The 27985-nt window shown below is 40.6% G+C and overlaps 1 long non-coding RNA gene across 1 annotated transcript in view; it reads right to left on the bottom strand.

Annotated features, from left to right (window-relative positions):
• Positions 1-25071, bottom strand: part of LOC128696316 (uncharacterized) — a 285945-nt gene extending 260874 nt beyond the window's left edge. Inside the window, exon 1 of the long non-coding RNA XR_011392903.1 lies at positions 24586-25071. This is a non-coding gene — a long non-coding RNA (uncharacterized lncRNA). The remainder of the gene's footprint in view (positions 1-24585) is intronic.
• Positions 25072-27985: the final 2914 nt, after the last annotated feature.

The following is a 27985-nucleotide window of genomic DNA, read 5'->3' as shown; positions in this document are numbered from 1 at the left end:
TCTATGATTCACCTCATCTTTCATAGACCCATCCGCTGACACGTCCACTCCCAAATATCTGAATACGTTCACCTCCTCCATACTCTCTCCCTCCAATCTGATATTCAATCTTTCATCACCTAATCTTTTTGTTATCCTCATAACCTTACTCTTTCCTGTATTCACCTTTAATTTTCTTCTTTTGCACACCCTACCAAATTCATCCACCAATCTCTGCAACTTCTCTTCAGAATCTCCCAAGAGCACAGTGTCATCAGCAAAGAGCAGCTGTGACAACTCCCACTTTGTGTGTGATTCTTTATCTTTTAACTCCACGCCTCTTGCCAAGACCCTCGCATTTACTTCTCTTACAACCCCATCTATAAATATATTAAACAACCACGGTGACATCACACATCCTTGTCTAAGGCCTACTTTTACTGGGAAAAAATTTCCCTCTTTCCTACATACTCTAACTTGAGCCTCACTATCCTCGTAAAAACTCTTCACTGCTTTCAGTAACCTACCTCCTACACCATACACTTGCAACATCTGCCACATTGCCCCCCTATCCACCCTGTCATACGCCTTTTCCAAATCCATAAATGCCACAAAGACCTCGTTAGCCTTATCTAAATACTGTTCACTTATATGTTTCACTGTAAACACCTGGTCCACACACCCCCTACCTTTCCTAAAGCCTCCTTGTTCATCTGCTATCCTATTCTCCGTCTTACTCTTAATTCTTTCAATTATAACTCTACCATACACTTTACCAGGTACACTCAACAGACTTATCCCCCTATAATTTTTGCACTCTCTTTTATCCCCTTTGCCTTTATACAAAGGAACTATGCATGCTCTCTGCCAATCCCTAGGTACCTTACCCTCTTCCATACATTTATTAAATAATTGCACCAACCACTCCAAAACTATATCCCCACCTGCTTTTAACATTTCTATATTTATCCCATCAATCCCGGCTGCCTTACCCCCTTTCATTTTACCTACTGCCTCATGAACTTCCCCCACACTCACAACTGGCTCTTCCTCACTCCTACAAGATGTTATTCCTCCTTGCCCTATACACGAAATCACAGCTTCCCTATCTTCATCAACATTTAACAATTCCTCAAAATATTCCTTCCATCTTCCCAATACCTCTAACTCTCCATTTAATAACTCTCCTCTCCTATTTTTAACTGACAAATCCATTTGTTCTCTAGGCTTTCTTAACTTGTTAATCTCACTCCAAAACTTTTTCTTATTTTCAACAAAATTTGTTGATAACATCTCACCCACTCTCTCATTTGCTCTCTTTTTACATTGCTTCACCACTCTCTTAACTTCTCTCTTTTTCTCCATATACTCTTCCCTCCTTGCATCACTTCTACTTTGTAAAAACTTCTCATATGCTAACTTTTTCTCCCTTACTACTCTCTTTACATCATCATTCCACCAATCGCTCCTCTTTCCTCCCGCACCCACTTTCCTGTAACCACAAACTTCTGCTGAACACTCTAACACTACATTTTTAAACCTACCCCATACCTCTTCGACCCCATTGCCTATGCTCTCATTAGCCCATCTATCCTCCAATAGCTGTTTATATCTTACCCTAACTGCCTCCTCTTTTAGTTTATAAACCTTCACCTCTCTCTTCCCTGATGCTTCTATTCTCCTTGTATCCCATCTACCTTTTACTCTCAGTGTAGCTACAACTAGAAAGTGATCTGATATATCTGTGGCCCCTCTATAAACATGTACATCCTGAAGTCTACTCAACAGTCTTTTATCTACCAATACATAATCCAACAAACTACTGTCATTTCGCCCTACATCATATCGTGTATACTTATTTATCCTCTTTTTCTTAAAATATGTATTACCTATAACTAAACCCCTTTCTATACAAAGTTCAATCAAAGGGCTCCCATTATCATTTACACCTGGCACCCCAAACTTACCTACCACACCCTCTCTAAAAGTTTCTCCTACTTTAGCATTCAAGTCCCCTACCACAATTACTCTCTCACTTGGTTCAAAGGCTCCTATACATTCACTTAACATCTCCCAAAATCTCTCTCTCTCCTCTGCATTCCTCTCTTCTCCAGGTGCATACACGCTTATTATGACCCACTTCTCGCATCCAACCTTTACTTTAATCCACATAATTCTTGAATTTACACATTCATATTCTCTTTTCTCCTTCCATAACTGATCATTTAACATTACTGCTACCCCTTCCTTTGCTCTAACTCTCTCAGATACTCCAGATTTAATCCCATTTATTTCCCCCCACTGAAACTCTCCTACCCCCTTCAGCTTTGTTTCGCTTAGGGCCAGGACATCCAACTTCTTTTCATTCATAACATCAGCAATCATCTGTTTCTTGTCATCCGCACTACATCCACGCACATTTAAGCAACCCAGTTTTATAAAGTTTTTCTTCTTCTCTTTTTTAGTAATTGTATACAGGAGAAGGGGTTACTAGCCCATTGCTCCCGGCATTTTAGTCGCCTCATACGACACGCATGGCTTAAGGAGGAAAGATTCTTTTCCACTTCCCCATGGACAATAGAAGAAATAAAAAAGAACAAGAGCTATTTAGAAAAAGGAGAAAAACCTAGATGTATGTATATATATATATGCATGTGCGTGTCTGTGAAGTGTGACCAAAGTGTAAGTAGGAGTAGCAAGATATCCCTGTTATCTTAGCGTGTTTATGAGACAGAAAAAGAAACCAGCAATCCTACCATCATGCAAAACAGTTACAGGTTTTTGTTTCACAGTCATCTGGCAGGACGGTAGTACTTCCCTGGGTGGTTGCTGTCTACCAACCTACTACCTATATATATATATATATATATATATATATATATATATATATATATATATATATATATATATATATATATATATATATATATATATATATATATATATATATATATAATATATATATATATATATATATATATATATATATATATATATATATATATATATATATATGTATATATATATGTATATTCTTTTTCTGTCTCATAAACACGCTAAGATAACAGGGATATCTTGCTACTCCTACTTACACTTTGGTCACACTTCACAGACACGCACATGCATATATATATATACATACATCTAGGTTTTTCTCCTTTTTCTAAATAGCTCTTGTTCTTTTTTATTTCTTCTATTGTCCATGGGGAAGTGGAAAAGAATCTTTCCTCCGTAAGCCATGCGTGTCGTATGAGGCGACTAAAATGCCGGGAGCAATGGGCTAGTAACCCCTTCTCCTGTATACAATTACTAAAAAAGAGAAGAAGAAAAACTTTATAAAACTGGGTTGCTTAAATGTGCGTGGATGTAGTGCGGATGACAAGAAACAGATGATTGCTGATGTTATGAATGAAAAGAAGTTGGATGTCCTGGCCCTAAGCGAAACAAAGCTGAAGGGGGTAGGAGAGTTTCAGTGGGGGGAAATAAATGGGATTAAATCTGGAGTATCTGAGAGAGTTAGAGCAAAGGAAGGGGTAGCAGTAATGTTAAATGATCAGTTATGGAAGGAGAAAAGAGAATATGAATGTGTAAATTCAAGAATTATGTGGATTAAAGTAAAGGTTGGATGCGAGAAGTGGGTCATAATAAGCGTGTATGCACCTGGAGAAGAGAGGAATGCAGAGGAGAGAGAGAGATTTTGGGAGATGTTAAGTGAATGTATAGGAGCCTTTGAACCAAGTGAGAGAGTAATTGTGGTAGGGGACTTGAATGCTAAAGTAGGAGAAACTTTTAGAGAGGGTGTGGTAGGTAAGTTTGGGGTGCCAGGTGTAAATGATAATGGGAGCCCTTTGATTGAACTTTGTATAGAAAGGGGTTTAGTTATAGGTAATACATATTTTAAGAAAAAGAGGATAAATAAGTATACACGATATGATGTAGGGCGAAATGACAGTAGTTTGTTGGATTATGTATTGGTAGATAAAAGACTGTTGAGTAGACTTCAGGATGTACATGTTTATAGAGGGGCCACAGATATATCAGATCACTTTCTAGTTGTAGCTACACTGAGAGTAAAAGGTAGATGGGATACAAGGAGAATAGAAGCATCAGGGAAGAGAGAGGTGAAGGTTTATAAACTAAAAGAGGAGGCAGTTAGGGTAAGATATAAACAGCTATTGGAGGATAGATGGGCTAATGAGAGCATAGGCAATGGGGTCGAAGAGGTATGGGGTAGGTTTAAAAATGTAGTGTTAGAGTGTTCAGCAGAAGTTTGTGGTTACAGGAAAGTGGGTGCAGGAGGGAAGAGGAGCGATTGGTGGAATGATGATGTAAAGAGAGTAGTAAGGGAGAAAAAGTTAGCATATGAGAAGTTTTTACAAAGTAGAAGTGATGCAAGGAGGGAAGAGTATATGGAGAAAAAGAGAGAAGTTAAGAGAGTGGTGAAGCAATGTAAAAAGAGAGCAAATGAGAGAGTGGGTGAGATGTTATCAACAAATTTTGTTGAAAATAAGAAAAAGTTTTGGAGTGAGATTAACAAGTTAAGAAAGCCTAGAGAACAAATGGATTTGTCAGTTAAAAATAGGAGAGGAGAGTTATTAAATGAAGAGTTAGAGGTATTGGGAAGATGGAAGGAATATTTTGAGGAATTGTTAAATGTTGATGAAGATAGGGAAGCTGTGATTTCGTGTATAGGGCAAGGAGGAATAACATCTTGTAGGAGTGAGGAAGAGCCAGTTGTGAGTGTGGGGGAAGTTCGTGAGGCAGTAGGTAAAATGAAAGGGGGTAAGGCAGCCGGGATTGATGGGATAAAGATAGAAATGTTAAAAGCAGGTGGGGATATAGTTTTGGAGTGGTTGGTGCAACTATTTAATAAATGTATGGAAGAGGGTAAGGTACCTAGGGATTGGCAGAGAGCATGCATAGTTCCTTTGTATAAAGGCAAAGGGGATAAAAGAGAGTGCAAAAATTATAGGGGGATAAGTCTGTTGAGTGTACCTGGTAAAGTGTATGGTAGAGTTATAATTGAAAGAATTAAGAGTAAGACGGAGAATAGGATAGCAGATGAACAAGGAGGCTTTAGGAAAGGTAGGGGGTGTGTGGACCAGGTGTTTACAGTGAAACATATAAGTGAACAGTATTTAGATAAGGCTAAAGAGGTCTTTGTGGCATTTATGGATTTGGAAAAGGCGTATGACAGGGTGGATAGGGGGGCAATGTGGCAGATGTTGCAAGTGTATGGTGTAGGAGGTAGGTTACTGAAAGCAGTGAAGAGTTTTTACGAGGATAGTGAGGCTCAAGTTAGAGTATGTAGGAAAGAGGGAAATTTTTTCCCAGTAAAAGTAGGCCTTAGACAAGGATGTGTGATGTCACCGTGGTTGTTTAATATATTTATAGATGGGGTTGTAAGAGAAGTAAATGCGAGGGTCTTGGCAAGAGGCGTGGAGTTAAAAGATAAAGAATCACACACAAAGTGGGAGTTGTCACAGCTGCTCTTTGCTGATGACACTGTGCTCTTGGGAGATTCTGAAGAGAAGTTGCAGAGATTGGTGGATGAATATGGTAGGGTGTGCAAAAGAAGAAAATTAAAGGTGAATACAGGAAAGAGTAAGGTTATGAGGATAACAAAAAGATTAGGTGATGAAAGATTGAATATCAGATTGGAGGGAGAGAGTATGGAGGAGGTGAACGTATTCAGATATTTGGGAGTGGACGTGTCAGCGGATGGGTCTATGAAAGATGAGGTGAATCATAGAATTGATGAGGGAAAAAGAGTGAGTGGTGCACTTAGGAGTCTGTGGAGACAAAGAACTTTGTCCTTGGAGGCAAAGAGGGGAATGTATGAGAGTATAGTTTTACCAACGCTCTTATATGGGTGTGAAGCGTGGGTGATGAATGTTGCAGCGAGGAGAAGGCTGGAGGCAGTGGAGATGTCATGTCTGAGGGCAATGTGTGGTGTGAATATAATGCAGAGAATTCGTAGTTTGGAAGTTAGGAGGAGGTGCGGGATTACCAAAACTGTTGTCCAGAGGGCTGAGGAAGGGTTGTTGACGTGGTTCGGACATGTAGAGAGAATGGAGCGAAACAGAATGACTTCAAGAGTGTATCAGTCTGTAGTGGAAGGAAGGCGGGGTAGGGGTCGGCCTAGGAAGGGTTGGAGGGAGGGGGTAAAGGAGGTTTTGTGTGCGAGGGGCTTGGACTTCCAGCAGGCATGCGTGAGCGTGTTTGATAGGAGTGAATGGAGACAAATGGTTTTTAATACTTGACGTGCTGTTGGAGTGTGAGCAAAGTAACATTTATGAAGGGATTCAGGGAAACCGGCAGGCCGGACTTGAGTCCTGGAGATGGGAAGTACAGTGCCTGCACTCTGAAGGAGGGGTGTTAATGTTGCAGTTTAAAAACTGTAGTGTAAAGCACCCTTCTGGCAAGACAGTGATGGAGTGAATGATGGTGAAAGTTTTTCTTTTTCGGGCCACCCTGCCTTGGTGGGAATCGGCCGGTGTGATAATAAAAAAAAAAAAAAAAAATATATATATATATATATATATATATATATATATATATATATATATATATATATACACACACACACATATACATATATACACACACACACATATACATACATACACACACACACAGTAATTTCGTGATTAATTCATTCCAGAGAGTCTGCTGAAAGTCGAAATTCATGAAAATCGAAACCATTTTCCCCATAAGAAATAATGTAAATCCAATTAATCCGTTTCAGATACCCAAAAGTATTAACAAAAATACATGTATTAACAAAAATACATTTTTTAGATATTAAATATAGATTTACATACAGAAAACAATAAGAATAAATGAACATTTAACAGCCAAATCCAGTCATTTCTGGAGTGGAACCACAGTCGATGGCCTCCACTCCAAACCAACAGATACAAATACTAGTGCCGGAAAAAAAAGTCCCCCCCAGTACCACCAATGCCACCAGTGCGATGACATTCTTCTTTGCAAATATACAGGGTCTAAAGCCAGCAACGAACAACAAAATACCTTTTATCCGTGGACTGCTTGCAGAGGCAAATGCAATGTTCACGACTTTCACAGAGACCCACATAAAGGATCACTAGGACAACGAAATATGGATCCCAGGTTACAACCTATACAGATGCGACAGAGTGAACAGGCAAAAGGGAGGGATTGGCCTGTATATCGCAGAGTCACTTGTTTGCACAGAACTGCTTAATGCCTCAAATGATGCAGTGGAAATTTTAGCAGTAAAGATCGAGAACCAAAACTTAGTCATTGTGGTAGTCTACAAGCCTCCGGATGCAACGTCCTAGCAATTCCAGGAACAGCTGTTAAAAATTGACCACTGTCTGGAAAATCTGCCAGCTCCTGCCCCCAACATCTTGCTCCTGGGGGATTTCAACTTGAGGCACCTAAAATGGAGGAATATAGCAAATAATGTTGTTGCAGTGATAACACCAGGAGGCAGCCCTAACGAGAACTCACACACACACGAACTTTTAAATCTCTGCACAAAATTCAGCAAATAATAGAGCCTACTAGACTGGAGAATACACTAGACCTCATATTCACTAACAATGATGACCTGATATGAAATGTCACCATATCAAAAAACAATATACTCAGATCACAACTTAATCGAGGTTCAGACATGTATACGTGGAGCCCTAGACCGACAAAATGAGATTAGTCACGAGGGAGCCTTCACCAAATTCAACTTCAATAACAAGAACATAAAGTGGGACCAAGTAAACCAAGTCCTAAACGATATAAGCTGGGAAGATAGACTAAGCAACACAGACCCCAACTTATGCCTAGAACAGATTAACTCATTGGCACTCGATGTATGCTCAAGGCTTATTCCTTTAACCCTTTCGGGGTTTCGGCCGTACTAGTACAGGTTACGCGCCAGGGTTTTTGATGTACTAGTAAGCATAAATTCTAGCGCCCTCAAATCTAGCAGGAGAAAGCTGGTAGGCCTACATATGAAAGAATGGGTCTATGTGGTCAGTGTGCGCAGTATAAAAAAAATCCTGCAGCACACAGTGTGTAATGAAAAAAAAAAACTTTGACCGTGTTTTTGGTTTAAAACAGCGACTTTGCACTGTATTTTCGTATGGTATTTATGGTTGTATTCTAGTTTTCCTGGTCTTATTTTATAGAATGGAAGACATATTACAGAAATTGAGATGATTTTGATTGGTTTCACAATTTAAAGTACCTTGAAACTGAGCTCAAAGTAGCAGAAATGTTCGATTTTTGCCAAAGTTCAAAAGTAAACAAATCATGCCACGCGTCCAATACACATCAACTGGTGAATCTAATATTCTTTCACAAGTGCGCTGGTATTATTTATACCATTTCTACACTAATACAGTAGTCTGCATAACAGTAAATCTTCTATTTTTTGTGAGAATAAAAATTCAAAGTGGAAAGCAAAAGACATGTAAGAGGGGCGTGGGGATGTGACTAATGAACAGAGGAAATGTTATTTTAGTTATTTTCTTGCTTATTCTGGACCCTATTTGGAAATTGGCATCTTTTGAAATTTGTGTGAAATTGGCAAAATTGCTAAATTCTGACCACTTTATTGGATAGTTGAAATTGGTAAATGGGTGGTTTCTTGTACTCATTCGATAGAAAAAACGGAGTTCTAGCGAAATAGTTATGATTTTTGTCGACTAGTACACTGGAATTGGCCGAAAATAGGGCTCAAAGTGGGCAAAATCGCCGATGCGTAAACATCGTCGAGACCGCTAAGTTCACGAAGCATAATTCCGTAAGTTTTCCATCAAATTTCATACTTTTGGTGTCATTATGTTCCCGTTAAGATTCTCTATCTTTTCACATGAAAAAATATATTTTTTTTTTTAAATTTTGGCGACCCTGAGAACAAGTCTCTGAGAGGGCCTGGCGACCCTCAAAGGGTTAAGAAAAAGGAGGAGTAGATGTAAAATAGAAAGAGACAGGTGCTCCCTTTACAGGCGACGGAAAAGAATAACAGAGCAGCTAAAAGAGGCCAATATATCTGAAATGAGTAGGGAGTCACTGGTCAGAGAAATAGCAAACATCGAACTTAAGCTAAAGGAATCTTATAGGAGTCAGGAATCGCGGGAAGAACTAAAAGCCATAAATGAAATTGAAAGAAACCCAAAGTATTTCTTTTCTTATGCCAAATCAAAGTCGAGAACAACATCCAGTATTGGGCCCCTACTTAAACAAGAGATGGGTCCTACACAGATGACAGCAAGGAAATGAGTGAGCTACTCAAGTCCCAATATGACTCAGTTTTTAGCAAGCCGCTAACCAGACTGAGAGTCGAAGATCAAAATGAATTTTTTATGAGAGAGCCACAGAATTTGGTTAACACAAGCCTATCTGATGTTATCCTGACGCCAAATGACTTTGAACAGGCGATAAATGACATGCCCATGCACTCTGCCCCAGGGCCAGACTCATGGAACTCCGTGTTCATCAAGTACTGCAAGAAGCCCCTATCACGAGCTTTTACCATCCTATGGAGAGGGAGCATGGACATGGGGGTCGTCCCACAGTTACTAAAAACAACAGACATAGCCCCATTCCACAAAGGGGGCAGTAAAGCAATAGCAAAGAACTACAGACAGATAGCACTAACATCCCATATCATAAAAATCTTTGAAAGGGTCCTAAGAAGCAAGATCACCACCCATCTAGATACCCATCAGTTACACAACCCAGGGCAACATGGGTTTAGAGCAGATCGCTCCTGTCTGTCTCAACTACTGGATCACTACGACAAGGTCCTAGATGCACTAGAAGACAAAAAGAATGCAGATGTAATATATACAGACTTTGCAAAAGTCTTTGACAAGTGTGACCATGGCGTAATAGCGCACAAAATGCGTGCTAAAGGAATAACAGGAAAAGTTGGAAGATGGATCTATAATTCCCTCACAAACAGAACACAAAGAGTAGTAGTCAACAGAGTAAAGTCTGAGGCGGCTACCGTGAAAAGCTCTGTTCCACAAGGCACAGTACTCGCTCCCATCTTGTTTCTCATCCTCATATCTGACATAGACAACGATGTCAGCCACAGCATCGTGTCTTCCTTTGAAGATGACACCCGAATCTGCATGACAGTGTCTTCCATTGCAGACACTGCAAGGCTCCCGGCGGACATCAACCAAATCTTTCAATGGGCTGCAGAAAACAATATGAGATTCAACGATGAGAAATTTCAATTATTCCGATATGGTAAACATGAGGAAATTAAAACTCCATCAGAGTACAAAACAAATTCTGGCCACAAAATAGAGTGAAAAACCAATGTCAAAGACTTGGGAGTGATCATGTCGGAGGATCTCACCTTCAAGGACCATAACATTGTATCAATCGCATCTGCTAGAAAAATGACAAGATGGATAATGAGAACCTTCAAAACTAGGGATGCCAAGCCCATGATGACACTCTTCAGGTCGCTTGTTCTAACTAAGCTGGAATATTGCTGCACACTAACAGCACCTTTCAAGGCAGGTGAAATTACTGACCTAGAAAATGTACAGAGAACCTTCACGGCACGCATAACAGAGATAAAACACCTCAATTACTGGGAGCGCTTGAAGTTCCTGAACCTGTACTCCCTGGAATGTAGGCAGGAGAGATACATGATTATATATACCTGGAAAATCCTAGAGGGACTAGTACCGAACTTGCACACGAAAATCACTCACCATGAAAGCAAAAGACCCGGCAGACGATGCAACATCCCCCCAATGAAAAGCAGGGGTGTCACTAGCACGTTAAGAGACAATACAATAAGTGTCAGGGGCCCGAGACTGTTCAACTGCCTCCCAGCATACATAAGGGGGATTACCAATAGACCCCTGGCTGTCTTCAAGCAGGCACTGGACAAGCACCTAAAGTCGGTACCTGACCAGCCTGGCTGTGGCTCGTATTTTGGATTGCGTGCAGCCAGCAGTAACAGCCTGGTTGATCAGGCTCTGATCCACCAGGAGGCCTGGTCACAGACCGGGCCACGGGGCATTGACCCCCAGAACTCTCTCCAGGTAAACACTTACCTTTATTGAAGACTCTTGTTGGTGTATGGCAGACGGGGAGGAGGGGAAAGGGAGGCGAGTTTATTGTTTGGAGACAGGACATTATGCTTCAATATGACACTGATATCAACTCTACGGCTTATTTATCTATCACAATTAATCTAATATGACATAATAAACAATATTAACATTTTTTTTTTTTTTTTTTTTAACAAGTCGGCCGTCTCCCACCAAGGCAGGGTGACCCAAAAAAGAAAGAAAATCCCCAAAAAGAAAATACTTTCATCATCATTCAACACTTTCACCACACTCGCACATTATCACTGTTTTTGCAGAGGTGCTCAGAATACAACAGTCTAGAAGCATACACATATAAAGATACACAACATATCCCTCCAAACTGCCAATATCCCAAACCCCTCCTTTAAAGTGCAGGCACTGTACTTCCCATTTCCAGGACTCAAGTCCGACTATATGATATATACTCTAGAATGAATAAAATGTGTCATTATGTATGAATAGTGGTGGTTCTTTGTTGTTGTTGCTGGGTTATCAGGGCCACTGGCAACATAAGCCATATAGTAGTGGCGGTGTTGTCAGCGACCCTATATACCTCCAATAACATTGGAGGAGTTAAGCTTCATGTCATCCTTTTTCTGTCGCTTAATTGTTTAACTTACTTGCTACACTGCTAATGCTACACTTCATCACTGGCTAGCACTATAGCCTTTATTGACTCGTGGTGCTTCAGTATTGTACATATTGTAGAATCACTGAAGAAGGCACATTCTCCCCTCTTTCTTCCTCCTCCACTTTGGTACTTTGCTACGAATTATTTCTTTAATTCTATCATGTTTCTCACCTTCTTTACCAAAGGGTTGGAAATAGGAGCTTTCTTTTGGCCTATGGTGGCTTATTTAGCAGTTGCAAGCACATAAAACAATGATTACGAAATGTTTCTATGAAAGTGGGGAGTGATGCTCACTCGCCGAGAAACAATGCCAGACTGACTCTTGAATGAGTCTGTGGGAGGCTTTGCGTGCGCAGGGCCACTGGAACATGTACCAGAAGGCCACCAAATTTAGAGGGAAGTCATGAAAGTAGAGGCTATATTTTGACGAAAAAAGTTGCCGATAATCGAAATTTACGAAAATAGAGGGCCCACTGTATATTGGTCAATTAGCAAGAACTCATTTAAAGTTAAGACCTTTCTAAAATTTTCTCTTATACATTTAAACATATATATTTTTTCATTTATGTTAATGTAAAATTTAATAATTTTGTACCAAGAGAACCTTCGGAAACTTACCTAACTTTATTATAACAACCTCAATTTAATTTTATATATTTTAGATAAGTTTGCAATAATACAAAAAATATATTTCTTTGTAAAATTATTGTAAACTTTTCTAAAATATATTTAGTTTGATTAGGCTACATTAAATTGTGCCTGTTATAATAAGGTTTGGTAAGTTTTCTAAGGTTCTTTTGGTACAAATTTTTTAATTTTTCCACAATAAGTGATAAAATCTATGGGCTATTAGCGTCAGTGAAGTCAGTGTGTGGAGGCACCAGATAATGTGTAAGCAAGGAGGAATCAGAATCCTGTGAAGGAAAAGATTGCTGCAAGGGTCGTGAAAAATAAGAAGGAGAGGAGGAGGCGCGCTGGTGTCCATCGAGTGTTTTGTTTCCGCAATACAGTTGGAAATAGTGTCAAGTGTCTCACTGGATAAGGAAGATGCCAATACCACGACTTCAGAGACAGGTGAGGTAGAGCAATTAGAAATTGGGGAGACTATGGATGGAACCAAGGAGGTCTGAGAGGGAAGGAGAGTACGTATGAACATGGAGAGATGCGTCAGCAGGGGCAGAAGAGTTCTGCGGTGGAACTATAGAGGAAGGAGGCTGGAAGGTAACTGGGGAAGAAGTCTGGGGGGAAAAGGAGAAGAGGGGACTACACAAGGGATGGGGGTGAAGTTCCACCTTCATGTAAGAATTATAAAAGGGGCAAGAACCAGGCACTGAGGCCAAAAAGGAAAACTGTTGGGGAATTGTAAGCACCAGAGGAATACAAAAAGACTTAGACTTATGAAACAGGTTCAACTTTGCAGGCGATAGGTGGAAACAAGATGCAGGCATGCGAGGTGTTGCAGACTGAGAAACTTGGGGGCAAAAAGAAGTAGAGGTAGGAATAGGTAAGGAGGTGGGGGTTTCAGAAGGTAAAACTGCAACAGAATTAGAGACAGAGGTGACCCCGGAAAACACGACACCGGAGGAGCTGGTAGCCAGGGAGACCACCAAGGTTGGAGGTCTCTTAGCTACTTGAGAATGAGGGACACGAGGAAGATTTCCCTGAAGGCAGAGCCGAGAGACAACCATAGCATAAGTAAGGCCTTCACACTCCTTAAGACAACGGATTTCTTGTTCATTAATACAGACCTGACATCGGTGGGAAAAGGAAGGATGAGGTTCATTGCAATTGAGACAAGTGGGGGAAAGACTGCAAGATGTATTGGCATGATCCGCAGCACCACAAACTAGGCACTCTACTGCAGATCTGCAGTATTTTGCAGGGTATCCAAAGTGCCAGCAATTTCAACATTGTTGGGGAGTAGGGACCACTTTACGGACTTCTAGGCGATGGCCCGCAATATACACAGAGGACATGAGTTCACAGCAGTCAAAGGTTAAGCAGGCAATGTTACTGGGAAAGCGCCTCAGCTCAGGAGCGGGCAGAACACATGTATCTACTTTGAGAACTGGAAGGTCCTGAAGGGCTAATTGCTCCAAAATATCATCACCACAAGACAGAAAATCACTCTGTACAATGGTACACGGTAAAATCACCATACCACTGAAAGAACTGAGAGTAGCATGCTTATGAACTCTAACTGGAATGTTATCAATGGAAGTACATAAGATGGGAAAAAGTATGAGCTTGTTCTACATTCTGGACTGTAATGATGCGAGCACCGCTTTGAGGAGCATGAAAGGATACATTTTAGCCAACATGTCGTAAAAGAGCGTTACCAATACTATGGTCAGAAAGACAACCAGTTGGAGATGTCAGTTGCAGGGAAAAGAATTTAGTCCACTGAGTACGTACTTGTCAACATGGTGCATAAAGGAAGTGGATGTCGTGAAGGTCGTTTTTGAGTGAAATGAGCAGACATCGAAGAACTGTTGTGAGCAAATGGTCTGGAACTGTTAGGCATAGTACCACAGGCAGCCCGACCTGAGGTAGGTGGGCAATCCAAAAACCATTGCACCATATTCAGGGAAGCCAGATGCATAGTTAAAGGCATGCAAGAAGCAGAGGTACTAACAGAAACGGGTGGAGCCCCAGCACTTGGAGCAGGTAACGAAGCATCACCAGCAGATGATACAGGGGTATGGGAAGAGTCTAGAGAATGGTCCAATAATGAAGCAGAGTCAGAACAGGATACAGTAACAGAAAGGGGCCTGAGAGGAGGAGGGTTATCACGGAATGAAGACTCCATGATAGTGATACTTCTTTCTTCTTATTATTTAAAAAAAAAAAAAAGAGGGACAGTGGAGGGGCAGTCACTAGAAGGCATGAAAGGGCTGTAAGCTCCTCCCTCATCTGAGAGGTCCTCAAGTAGTGCAGTTGCAGTGTGGAACTCATGCCATGCCCTACCCTTTGTGCCAGTAAACCAGAGCTCTGGGATAGCAACCTCACATCTACCGAGCCACCTCAGTAGACTAAGGAGAGGGCGGTCGGAAATCCACCACAAAGCATACCTCCTTCGGCTGTCACCTCCCAGAACCAACAGGCAGCCTCTGGAGATACACCCGTCATCTGCAGAACACCCTGCCCACTTCTTGGAAATCCTGAAAGGGAGCAGGGCACCTCCTGATAATCCAGATTCCACGGTAAACTACACCACACCCGGGGAACCTCACGGAGTGAGATGAACTCCGTCACACTTCCCCCTACCTAGAAACTGTAATGCCTGAGGGGAGGACCCCATTGGTTACAAACGGGACGGGGAAAAGGGGAGGGGGAAGGAAAGGAAAAAAAGGGGAGATAGGGAAGGGAGGATTGGGGGTAATTAGGTTCGATCTGAGGAAGAAGACCAAAAGGTCAAATTCCTCAGACCAATAGCCTCTTCACCACTACAAGGAGCCCCCCTTAAAGAGGCAAAGGTTTAGGAGTTCTGGGTAACGGAAATTTAAAGCCAAGACAATGGTGTATAAGCATTTCAATAAAGCTACAGTAAAAAAATTCTTGGTTTCATATGAAGAAGCATAAGTAATAGAAGTCTATGGTTATACTTCAACTTTAAACATCTTTGGCAAGGCTTCATTTAGATTATGCTTCTCAATTTTGATGTCCATATTTCAGAATGAACATAAATGCCCTGGAAAATAGGGAAAGAAAGATAATAAGGTTTCTTTACTCTTTTGTCAACACATTTATGTGTTGGTAGCCACAGGATCAAAACTATATCTGTGGGAAAGGCTGCAAAACCTAGAATAACAATCTATAAAACAGACTACCTCTACTATAATTCAGCCAGTACATACTTTGCTTGTACATACATGATTCACTTTTGTATAGTTATGGGGAATTAGATTTTGGTAGTTACATATAGCAGTTGGAGGACAAAGATAGCCTGGACAGAATAATAAATTAATGGACCCCATTTAATGGATTTTGGAAACTATGGACAAAAAAATTGACCAGACAAATTGTAATAATGTTGGTAGAATTACTGACAATATGTAAAGTAAAAGGACACAAGTGCAACGTTGCCACAATAAAATGTCACATTTGTTGCACTTGTGTCCTTTTACTTGACCAGACAAATGTTGGAATCATTAGACAAATTTGAAAAAGTCTGTAGATTCTGGATTTTATCCATAACAATAGTATTTGGTAGTTTTCTGAATCAACAGACCAAGTCCAATAATTTTGACGTTAGTCCAGTATGTTCCAGTGTTTGCTTGTTCAAGACCTGTCTGCTGTTATTGTTCACAGGGCCATAGGCAGTCTGTCAGTTTGTCTGTACTTGCTCACATATACACTTACCATTCAGTCTTTAATTTTCCCTGGATTTACAAGGTTGTGTGTGACTTTATAAACATATTAAGTAACGTGTAATTAGCAATGGCTTCTAAAGCAAGTAGTGTGAATCTCAGTGTCAGGCAGAAACTTGAACTAATGAGGAAGGCTGAGTCTGGCACCTCAGTGGTATGGGTATGTGCCAGTTTCCCCCATCTGTTCATTAAACTGAGGGTTTACTGCAGTAGGTAAAAAAACTAAAATACTGATCCTACTTTAAGCAGGATAACCGTAACATAACATTCTTGTGTCTATAAACAATAACATAAGCCTGGCAGGTCTTTGTGCACAAGTGGAAGTGCAGGACAACTGATGCAAAGTTAATACTGAAATTTATTGTTAAGTTTTACAAGTAAAGACACCTTTCAAGTTTATTAAATAGCAAATGCACACCTATTATTTTTATGTAAGTTTTAGGTTTTATTATAGTCAAATAGTATAATACTGGAGCATTTGAACTGTTTAAAATCAAAGCTTTTGTCATCCAGAAGTAACGAGAAAACAGATGCGGTAATAGTATTATTATATTTATTGAGTAGCGTTAAAGTGTAAGTCATATAACACCTAGGGAATAGGAGGGGTGGAGCAGTGGCGTCACTAGGGTTGGTGTCACCCGGGGCGGAATCTTTGGTGTCACCCGGGGCGGAATCTTTGGTGTCACCCAGGGCAAAATCTTTGGTGTCACCCGGGGTGGCAACTTTGGTGTCACCCCCATGAAATCCACGGGTGGGGGGATGGGGGGGAGTAAACTCCAGTTATGTCACTACTGCATGACCAATGACTTATGTTTAGCAATGAGAACGTTTAAGGGCCATAAACTGAACAGGAGAATACTTCTCAACTCTATTAATGATAAAATAAACAATTGTAGTAATATTGAGGAAACATAAACTCAAATACCACTTTGAGTACAGGCAACAGATCCTACATTTATTCATCTTCAACAGTGCAAAAAAAAAAAAACTTGAAAAATAAAGAAAAACATTGCAATATCAGAGAAACACTAGTTCTGATTTGACCTTGAGTACAGGTAACATCTCAGTGAATCTGATCTTACATTTCTTTGCTTTCAATTCTGCAAAATCATCTATCACATCATCAAAATGAATGATTTTCCCTATATAGGCCTATTTGTACTCTGTAATCATATAATAAGCTATATAGAAATGAAGGTTTTCTCTCTTATGTTGCTGCAGCACTGTTTTGGGCATTAGTGTCACCTTCTTTCGAGGCTCTATGGTGTTGCCTGGGGAGGCCTACCCCCCCTTATGATGCCACTGGGGTGGAGATAATAAGGTTTGATTTCAAGAAGGTAGCTCCAATTACTTGGATCAAGAGACTTTTGCCAGTAAAAGTTTATTGAAAGTATAGTGAAAAAATTTAAGTTTTATTTTATTCTTTAAATTGTTAAGAAAGAGATGCACGGTTCTTCAGGGACAAAAATTTAAGCTTTTTATACAGCACTGCATTTTTTCCTAAGTTGGGTCAGCATCATACAAATATGTAACAGTAAGGTACATGTTAGTAATCAGTACTATACAGTATATTAGTGTATATACAGTGGAACCTGGGTATGCGACCTTAATTCATTCCAGAAGGCTGTTCGAGTGCCACTCCATTTGAGTAACGAACAAGTTGTTCCCAACCAATTTTATGTTTGGTTGGCTGTTATCACTAATCATCATAGGCCACATGGTGACTTATTTATATAATACAGAAAAAACAACAAAAAGTGTGAAGAAACACGAAATAGTTTACAGAGAAGTTCTGGCAGGTCGTATGTGTTTGGTCGAGTGCTGAGCTTTGTTTGAGTAGGGAGCTGGTCGTATACTGAGCTTTCACTGTACAGTTCAGTTCTTAGTAAAATATAATATATATATACAGTACTGTACTGTATATTTCTTAGTAAAATATAATTTATATATATAGTACTGTACCATATATTTCTAGTATAGGGTATCTCTTAGCACTGTGGCTAGTACAAGTATGAGGTGGGACATACGAGTAACTCTCCTAACACCTGTTGCTCATTACGTAGCTGTAAATATTTAGGAGTTAGTTTACTGTTGTGGGTCACATCATGGGGGAAAACCAAAATTAAAGGCTGCAAAGGAAATAAGGTGAACTGCTTGACTTTACTGGTGTACCCTGGGTTACTGACCTTTAGGATTAATAACCACAAGAGTTTTCTTCAAATTAAATGTTATAAAGCACTGAAACATACATGGAGATAATATAAACTTCCTTTATGAATTACAAGGTCTTTTGTGTATCCATATGCTCTTGCCCTTCCATCCAAAGGATGGATATAGGGTGCACAATAAACTAGCAGCTTCGGTGGCAAAACTAAAAAAAAAATCTAAATGAAAATGATTACTTTGACCACTTCTGTGCTATATATGAAGATGTCCTGCAGGAACTGTTATCAATACACATTTTGACATGATAAAGACCCTCACTTTAAGGCACTGTTTCAGAGTGCTTCACTAATATGTCACTTTTCAATTATTTTCTTGATTATTATTTTTGGTGTTTGCCTTGCTTTTATGATGGTTTTCAATGATGACACATTTTATTATATTTACTTTTACATCTTTTTTTAGGCCTAGCACTATTATGCAATTAATAAATGATAATGAAAACATGTTTTTAGGTTTTTACATGCACTGGAAAGTGTAAAAAGGCTGTGATTAGCTCTCCGGAGGTGGTTTAAGACCTAATCTACTGTATTAGCGAGGTATGCCTGTACATACAATATTCAAAAGATTGTCCATAAGGGGTAGCAACCTCTTAAAAAAAGATAAATAACCCTTTGGATTAATACTCAGAATAAAATCTACTCATTAGTCATTAATTTATTATTATAGTAGAGTAAAACCCCATTAATTAATGTACCTTCTATTAATGGTTCTGGTAATTTCAGACAAAAAAAAAAAAACTTCCTGGACAAACGGAAGTACAGTATTGGATAAAATGACAAAAGTTCATAATTCCAGAATTTGTCTAAACAGATAGTAACTAGTCATCTTTTGATATACTGGACCAAGCCCGATAACTCTGATGTTTGACTGGCATGAGCCAGAGTGGCCACAGCCAGGACCTGTCTGTTTTCATTATTTCTTGAGCTGTAGGCCCCCTCCATCAATTTATTGCAATTTATTGCCTGTGCTCACTCCATGCATACAAGTGTCATTCAGTCTCTAATTTTCTCCTGGATTTAGAGCATTTTGTGTGACTATTAACACATTAAGTAAAGTAAAATTAACAATGGCTTCTGAAATAAATGGTGGTGCAAAGAGGAAATGTGTGGTTCTGTGTTAAGCAGAAATGATCTGATAAAGAAAGTTGAGTTTAACGTCTCAGAGGCAAGGGTACGGTAAGGAATATGTTTTTAAGAAACAGTGTGATATCTAAAGAAGCAAGGAACTTATAGATTATGTTCTTAAGTTTAGTGTAAATGCTAGTGAAGCATCTTGCATCTTTTTACGTAATACTTACTACTAGTTGGACAATACTAATACACAGGTGTATTATACATAATGGATGGCAAAGTTTTAGAACTAGTATATTATTTAACATTATCTATTATTACAGTGATGGGGCACTGATAAACCTATACCGGTGGGTTTGAATAGCACCTTGGGACTGGGAGGCAATTAGGTTTCATCCAAGGAAAAGGAAGGGCAAGTCCAATGCATCAAAAACCCTTCGACAGCATCAAAGAACCTTCCTTGAGGAAATTATTTCACAAATCCTAGGGCCTTACAACCTGATCAGTCTTCAAGGGAAGGGGGAAAGGGGTGCTTTGATACCGGCAAAGGGTTCCTAATTATATTGGAGCTACCCTACCTTTCCTTAGATCAACCCTAAATTACTGGGAATGGTTGAAGGTCCATGATCTGTATTCCCTGGAATGCAGGCGAGAAAGATACATGATAACATACACCTGGAAGGTCCTGGAGAGATTGGTACCAAACCTGCACCCGAAAATCACTCCCTATGAAAGCAAAAGACTCGCCAGGAGATGCAACATTCCCCCAATGAAAAGCAGGGGCGCCACGAGTACATTGAGAGACAACACAATAAGTGTCTGGGGCCCAAGACTGTTCAACTGCCTCCCAGCATACATACCTGGAGAGTTTACCTGGAGAGAGTTCCGGGGGTCAACGCCCCCGCGGCCCGGTCTGTGACCGGCCTCCTGGTGGATCAGAGCCTGATCAACCAGGCTGTTGCTGCTGGCTGCACGCAAACCAACGTACGAGCCACAGCCCGGCTGATCAGGAACTGACTTTAGGTGCTTGTCCAGTGCCAGCTTGAAGACTGCCAGGAGTCTGTTGGTAATCCCCCTTATGTGTGCTGGGAGGCAGTTGAACAGTCTCGGGCCCCTGACACTTATTGTATGGTCTCTTAACGTGCTAGTGACACCCCTGCTTTTCATTGGGGGGATGGTGCATCGTCTACCAAGTCTTTTGCTTTCGTAGTGAGTGATTTTCGTGTGCAAGTTCGGTACTAGTCCCTCTAGGATTTTCCAGGTGTATATAATCATGTATCTCTCCCTCCTGCGTTCCAGGGAATACAGGTTTAGGAACCTCAAGCGCTCCCAGTAATTGAGGTGTTTTATCTCCGTTATGCATGCCTTGAAAGTTCTCTGTACATTTTCTAGGTCGGCAATTTCACCTGCCTTGAAAGGTGCTGTTAGTGCGCAGCAATATTCCAGCCTAGATAGAACAAGTGACCTGAAGAGTGTCATCATGGGCTTGGCCTCCCTAGTTTTGAAGGTTCTCATTATCCATCCTGTCATTTTTCTAGCAGATGCGATTGATACAATGTTATGGTCCTTGAAGGTGAGATCCTCCGACATGATCACTCCCAGGTCTTTAACGTTGGTGTTTCGCTCCATTTTGTGGCCAGAATTTGTTTTGTACTCTGATGAAGATTTAATTTCCTCATGTTTACCATATCTGAGTAATTGAAATTTCTCATCGTTGAACTTCATATTGTTTTCTGCAGCCCACTGAAAGATTTGGTTGATGTCCGCCTGGAGCCTTGCAGTGTCTGCAATGGAAGACACTGTCATGCAGATTCGGGTGTCATCTGCAAAGGAAGACACGGTGCAGTGGCTGACATCCTTGTCTATGTCGGATATGAGGATGAGGAACAAGATGGGAGCGAGTACTGTGCCTTGTGGAACAGAGCTTTTCACCGTAGCTGCCTCGGACTTTACTCTGTTGACGACTACTCTCTGTGTTCTGTTAGTGAGGAAATTATAGATCCATCGACCGACTTTTCCTGTTATTCCTTTAGCACGCATTTTGTGCGCTATTACGCCATGGTCACACTTGTCGAAGGCTTTTGCAAAGTCTGTATATATTACATCTGCATTCTTTTTGTCTTCTAGTGCATTTAGGACCTTGTCGTAGTGATCCAATAGTTGAGACAGACAGGAGCGACCTGTTCTAAACCCATGTTGCCCTGGGTTGTGTAACTGATGGGTTTCTAGATGGGTGGTGATCTTGCTTCTTAGGACCCTTTCAAAGATTTTTATGATATGGGATGTTAGTGCTATTGGTCTGTAGTTCTTTGCTGTTGCTTTACTGCCCCCTTTGTGGAGTGGGGCTATGTCTGTTGTTTTTAGTAACTGTGGGACGACCCCCGTGTCCATGCCCCCTCTCCATAGGATGGAAAAGGCTCGTGATAGGGGCTTCTTGCAGTTCTTGATGAACACAGAGTTCCATGAGTCTGGCCCTGGGGCAGAGTGCATGGGCATGTCATTTATCGCCTGTTCGAAGTCATTTGGCGTCAGGATAACATCGGATAGGCTTGTGTTAATCAAATTTTGTGGCTCTCTCATAAAAAATTCATTTTGATCTTCGACTCTCAATCTGGTTAGCGGCTTGCTAAAAACTGAGTCATATTGGGACTTGAGTAGCTCACTCATTTCCTTGCTGTCATCTGTGTAGGACCCATCTTGTTTAAGTAGGGGCCCAATACTGGACGTTGTTCTCGATTTTGATTTGGCATAGGAGAAGAAATACTTTGGGTTTCTTTCGATTTCATTTATGGCTTTTAGTTCTTCCCGCGATTCCTGACTCCTAAAGGATTCTTTTAGCTTAAGTTCGATGCTTGCTATTTCTCTGACCAGTGTCTCCCTACGCATTTCAGATATATTGACCTCTTTTAGCCGCTCTGTTATTCTTTTCCGTCGCCTGTAAAGGGAGCGCCTGTCTCTTTCTATTTTACATCAACTCCTCCTTTTTCTTAGAGGAATAAGCCTTGTGCATACATCGAGTGCCACCGAGTTAATCTGTTCTAGGCATAAGTTGGGGTCTGTGTTGCTTAGTATATCTTCCCAGCTTATATCGGTTAGGACTTGGTTTACTTGCTCCCACTTTATGTTTTTGTTATTGAAGTTGAATTTGGTGAATGCTCCCTCGTGACTAGTCTCATTATGTCGGTCTGGGGCTCCACGCATACATGTCTGAACCTCAATTATGTTGTGATCTGAGTATATTGTTTTTGATATGGTGACATTTCTTATCAGATCATCATTGTTAGTGAAGATGAGGTCTAGTGTATTCTCCAGTCTAGTAGGCTCTATTATTTGCTGGTTTAAATTGAATTTTGTGGAGAGATTTAAAAGCTCGTGTGAGTGTGAGTTTTCATCAGAGCTGCCTCCTGGTGTTATTACTGCAACAATATTATTTGCTATATTCCTCCATTTTAGGTGCCTTAAGTTGAAATCCCCCAGGAGCAAGATGTTGGGTGCAGGAGCTGGAAGATTTTCCAGACAGTGGTCAATTTTTAACAGCTGTTCCTGGAATTGCTGGGATGTTGCATCCGGAGGCTTGTAGACTACCACAATGACTAGGTTTTGGTTCTCGACCTTTACTGCTAAAACTTCCACTACATCATTTGAGGCATTAAGCAGTTCTGTGCAAACAAGTGACTCTGCAATGTACAGGCCAACCCCCCCCCTTTTGCCTGTTCACTCTGTCACATCTGTATAGGTTGTAACCTGGGATCCATATTTCGTTGTCCAAATGATCCTTTATGTGGGTCTCAGTGAAAGCCGCGAACATTGCCTTTGCCTCTGCAAGCAGTCCACGGATGAATGGTATTTTGTTGTTTGTTGCTGGCTTTAGACCCTGTATATTTGCAAAGAAGAATGTTATCGGACTGGTGGTATTGTTGGTACTGGGGGGGGGGGGGATTTTTTTTCCGGCATTAGTATCTGTATCTGTTGGTTTGGAGTGGAGGCCATCGACTGTGGTTTCACTCCAGGAATGACTGGATTTGGTGTACGATTTCTGCCATTTCCTGCCAGTTTTTTTTCCTTCCTGGCACTAAAAAACCTCTCCCTCTTGAGTGGCTGTGGCTACCCAGGTTTTCCCATGGCCTGGATGTTTTGTATCTTTTTGTCCCCTTTAGATGGTATGCCTGGCAATTTAAGTTATAGTACAGTCTTTCCTGTACTGAAGAGGTACACAGTTCAGGGTGAAAAAGCTTACAGGAAGGGAGTTTGCATTTTCCTGTTGTCATATGGTTAGTTTAATATGTTTATTATGCACCCCATACCCATCCTGTGGGCGGTAGTCAAAAGATTACAGAGGTACATAATTGGTCCAGGGACTGGACTCCAAAGTTTTGATAGCTGAGCAAGTTACAGAGGTAATGAACTCACAATTTACAAAGGTAATGAACGTCATATGGGCATGGCATTTTCTAGGGTGGTCATAGTTGCACGTCCCATCTGTTTTTCCAGATTTCCCATGCCAGCAGATACCAAGTGCATAGTATGTGCACAGGCTTGGTTTCCGTTTGCCTTGGGTTTCTGTGACTGTATTCCCTGTTGGTGCATGTTTCCCTGTCTTCTATCCTCCCTAGCACCAACAATGGAGCTCCCACCAGTTGTTTTTGGTAATATATCCTCACTATTGCTAGTGGAGTCCTCTTGTTTGCTATCTTCAAGAAGGCACTTGACAGGCACCTAAAATCAGTACCTGACCAACCGGGCTGTGGTTTGTACGTCAGTTTGCGTGCAGCCAGCAGTAACAGCCTGGTTGATCAGACCCTGATCCACCATGAGGCCTGGTATCAGACCGAGCCGCGGGGGCGTTGACCCCCGAAACCCTCTCCAGGTAAACTCTATTATTTCCCATTCCATAGATGCTGTATGACGCCTATCAAATAAAATAAAATCAATGTATGACGTCTACGGGTTTGGTGCTTCCCCACGAGATTATTGCATTAATGGAAAGGCGGTAAACTCATATGGACCAAACAACAAAGTATTAATATTAATAAATAACAACAATAATAATAAACAATAATACTGCTAATATATAATGTAGTAAAAACCTAACTAGGACACTGTCGTGCGTAACTGGCAGACAGACATTTGTAAATAAAACTTTATAGCAGCAATATTTTTTTTTGCATTGAACAAGTGTGACTGATAGATCAACTTACCGAGACCAGCCTCGAGTGTTGTTAAGCAAATACACTTGAGATTTTTGTAGTCTTGAAGAGGAACTGTCCTCTAATGTTTCAGTCTGTGCTCTCACCACTCAAAATATATATTATCTGCCAATCTGTGGCGATTTTTTTCGTATCGTAGCGCAGAATCTGCCAGTCGAAATAAGCGTCCAATGTTTAAATTAGTATAGGTCGCATGTATGGTATATTTCACTAAATTAGTAATACTCCAGGTTCAACGATCCACACTGAACTTGCATCAAAACATTGACTAGGGACGTTAGGAAGGCAAGAAAAATGCTCACACCCATCCTTCACTTTATTTATTAACATAACACCTACGAATGATTGCACGATCAAAATCTCTATAACACAGAAAGTGTGCTCTTATATTACGAACACGTTCATCTGGTTGATTTTGTAAATGAGGTTGTCGTCTGCCAGCAACCTTAGCAGACGAGACGGTCTCTCACCGCGGCAAATATGAGTGAACCTGGAGTCCATGTGATCAGTCCTTCAATACTGATGGACTGATCACATCGACTCCAGGCTGAGGGACTAATTACCTCAAACTACTTGTGATCTTCAGCCATTTTTCTCTATATTGGACTGAGGCAGCCACTGGTTAGCGAAAAGTTTCCTCAATAAAGATACTCAAGTGTTGCACGTGTTTAATTCATCAACCTGTCGGTTCTCTGAACGATTTATCTACATGAGTGAATCCTTCAGAAGCAGTGCCTTCAAGCAGGTGAAGGGTTTTCACCCAGGGCATTGGAGTTACCCCCGACTTGGATCAAACTCATTCCCTTCCTCACGCACCATATAACCCTGTGGGTTTAACTCTTCCTCAAATAGTATATAATTTAAGGACGGTCAGGCCATCTGAAAAAATATTATAACACTTATTACATTCATGGGGAAGTGGTATACCCATAAGGGTCATACAGCACCAGGGAAATGGGAGGCAATTAAATTTGCTCCAATGAAAGGAAAGGCATCATAAATTCTTTAGATAAGAGCTTCTCACCAGCATCTAATAATTATCTATGGATCCTCTGAAAAGATCTATAGATAATTATTACATTCATGGGAGCATTACTATTATTATTATACTCAAAACTAAGCGCTAAACCTCATGGGAGTACTAAAGTAATAGGAGCGCCATACAGAATGAATAATGTTAAGTAATTATAATCATGGAGAAAGCACAAGGAAGGGGAGGGTGCCTCCTATTCTCTCGATCAAATGCCTTTCACTGCTATTAAAACTCTACTTGTATACCTTAAAAGTTATATAAGTAGAGTATACAGATAGATTAGTGAATCATTTACCCTTCAAGGCAGGTGATGCCTTGATGCCAGAGAAGGTCTCTTGATCCAAGGAATTGTAACTACCTTCCATTGTATGACCCCAATGGGTTTAGTGCTCCCCATAAATGTTAAGTAATAATAATTAGTAGACAGATATCAAAATACTTAACTAATAAAAAAAATTACAAGAGATGAACTATAATGGATCATACAGTGCCAAAGTATGTACCCACACAATGTGAAAGACCTGGGAATGACAATGTCAGAGAATATCACTTTCAAAGATCACAACAATGAATCTACCACATCTGCCAGGAAAATGATAGGATGATATTAGGAGGACCTTCAAAACTAGGGATTCCAAGCCAATGATGATTCTCTTCAAATTGCTTGTTCTCTCTAGGCTTAAATTTTGCTGTACAGTAATGGCCCCTTTCAAGGCAGGTGAAATTGTAAATGTGGAGAATATACAGAGAACTTTCACTGCACATATAAGTACTATAAAGCACCTAATTACTAGGAATACTTAAGTCCCTTAATGTGTACTCCTTGGAATGCAGACAAGAAAGATACATAATAATATACACTTGGGAAATCCTAGAGGGACTAGTCCTGAATCTGCACATGGAAATTATTCCCTATGAAAGCAAAATACTCAGCAGGCGGTATAACATCCCCCAAATGAAAAGCAGGGGCGCTATGAGTATGTTAAGAGACAACACATTAAATGTTGGGGGCCCAAGACTATTTAACTGCCTCCCAACATACATAAGGGGGATTACCAATAGACCCCTGGCTGTCTTCAAGAGGGAGATGGACAGATACCTAAAGGCAATACATGACCATCTGGGCTGTGGTTCATATGTTGGTCTGTGTGCAGCCAGCAGTAACAGCCTGGTTGATCAGGCCTTGATCCACCATGGAGCCTGGTCATGGACCAGGCTGCAGGGGTGCTGACCCTTGGAATACTCTCCAAGTATACTCCAAGTAATTTCTAAACCTCAGGGTTGATACATTATTATATTATATTCTTGGGGAAGCACTAAACATATAAAGGTCACAGAGCACATGGGGAATGGGAATTAATCAGATGCCATTCAAGGAGAAGGTAGCTCCAATTTCTGAACCAAGAGCCCCCTCACCAGCATTAGGGCACCGTCCCTCCCTCCCATGAAGACACTGTTCACCATCAAATTGCATATACTTTAGGTTAGTGTTAAATTATTATTACATTCATTGAAAAGTACAACACCCATAGGGATCACATAGCATTTGATGGAAAGGGAGGCAATGTATTTCAATTGAAGGATGAGCAAGGCACAACTTCTTGGATCATGAGCCCCTCAATGGTATCAAATCAAAGACCCTTCTTTGAGGCTAGGGTGGCATAACATAAACTAAAATAACTTAAATAGCTGTTTGGAAATGTATGCTGACATACTTTTACAGTGGACCCTCAGGTAGCGACATTAATCCGTTCCAGAGAGCATGTCTTTAGCTGATTTTTTCGCTATCTGAATTAATTTTCCCCATAAGAAATAATGGAAATCCAATTAATCTGTTCCAGACACCCAAAAGTATTAAACAAAATAATTTTTTACATTAAATAAACATTCCCTACATAGAAAACAATAAGACATGCAGAACAAACAATACTGAATTGACACTTACCTTTATTGAAGATGTATTGATGAGTGATGAGATGGGAGGAGGGCAGAGGATGGAGGAGTTTACAATTGTTTGGAAGGGGAATCCCCTTCCATAAAGACTTCAGGTAACAAGTCCTTTTCTGGGGTTACCTCCCTTCTTTGTTTTATAATGCCACTAGGACCAGCTTGAGAGTCACTGGACCCCTGTCACACCAAAAATCTGTCCAGAGAGCTCTGTTTCTGGTGTCTCTTTAAGATTTCCCTAAAATGGGACACAACATTGTCATTGTAGATGTTGCCAGCACAGCCTGCAACAGCTATGTCAGGGTGATGTTCATCCATAAATGTTTGCACATAAGAAAGCAGGAACACTGCAGCAGATCTGTTGGTCCATACTAGGCAGGTCCTTCACAAACCATCCCAATAACAGAATCG

The sequence above is a fragment of the Cherax quadricarinatus genome, chromosome 39 (genome assembly GCF_038502225.1).
Source record: "Cherax quadricarinatus isolate ZL_2023a chromosome 39, ASM3850222v1, whole genome shotgun sequence".
NCBI lineage: Eukaryota > Metazoa > Arthropoda > Malacostraca > Decapoda > Parastacidae > Cherax > Cherax quadricarinatus.
Note: the sequence above shows the minus strand (reverse complement) of the source record. Positions and strands in the feature narration are given on the sequence as shown.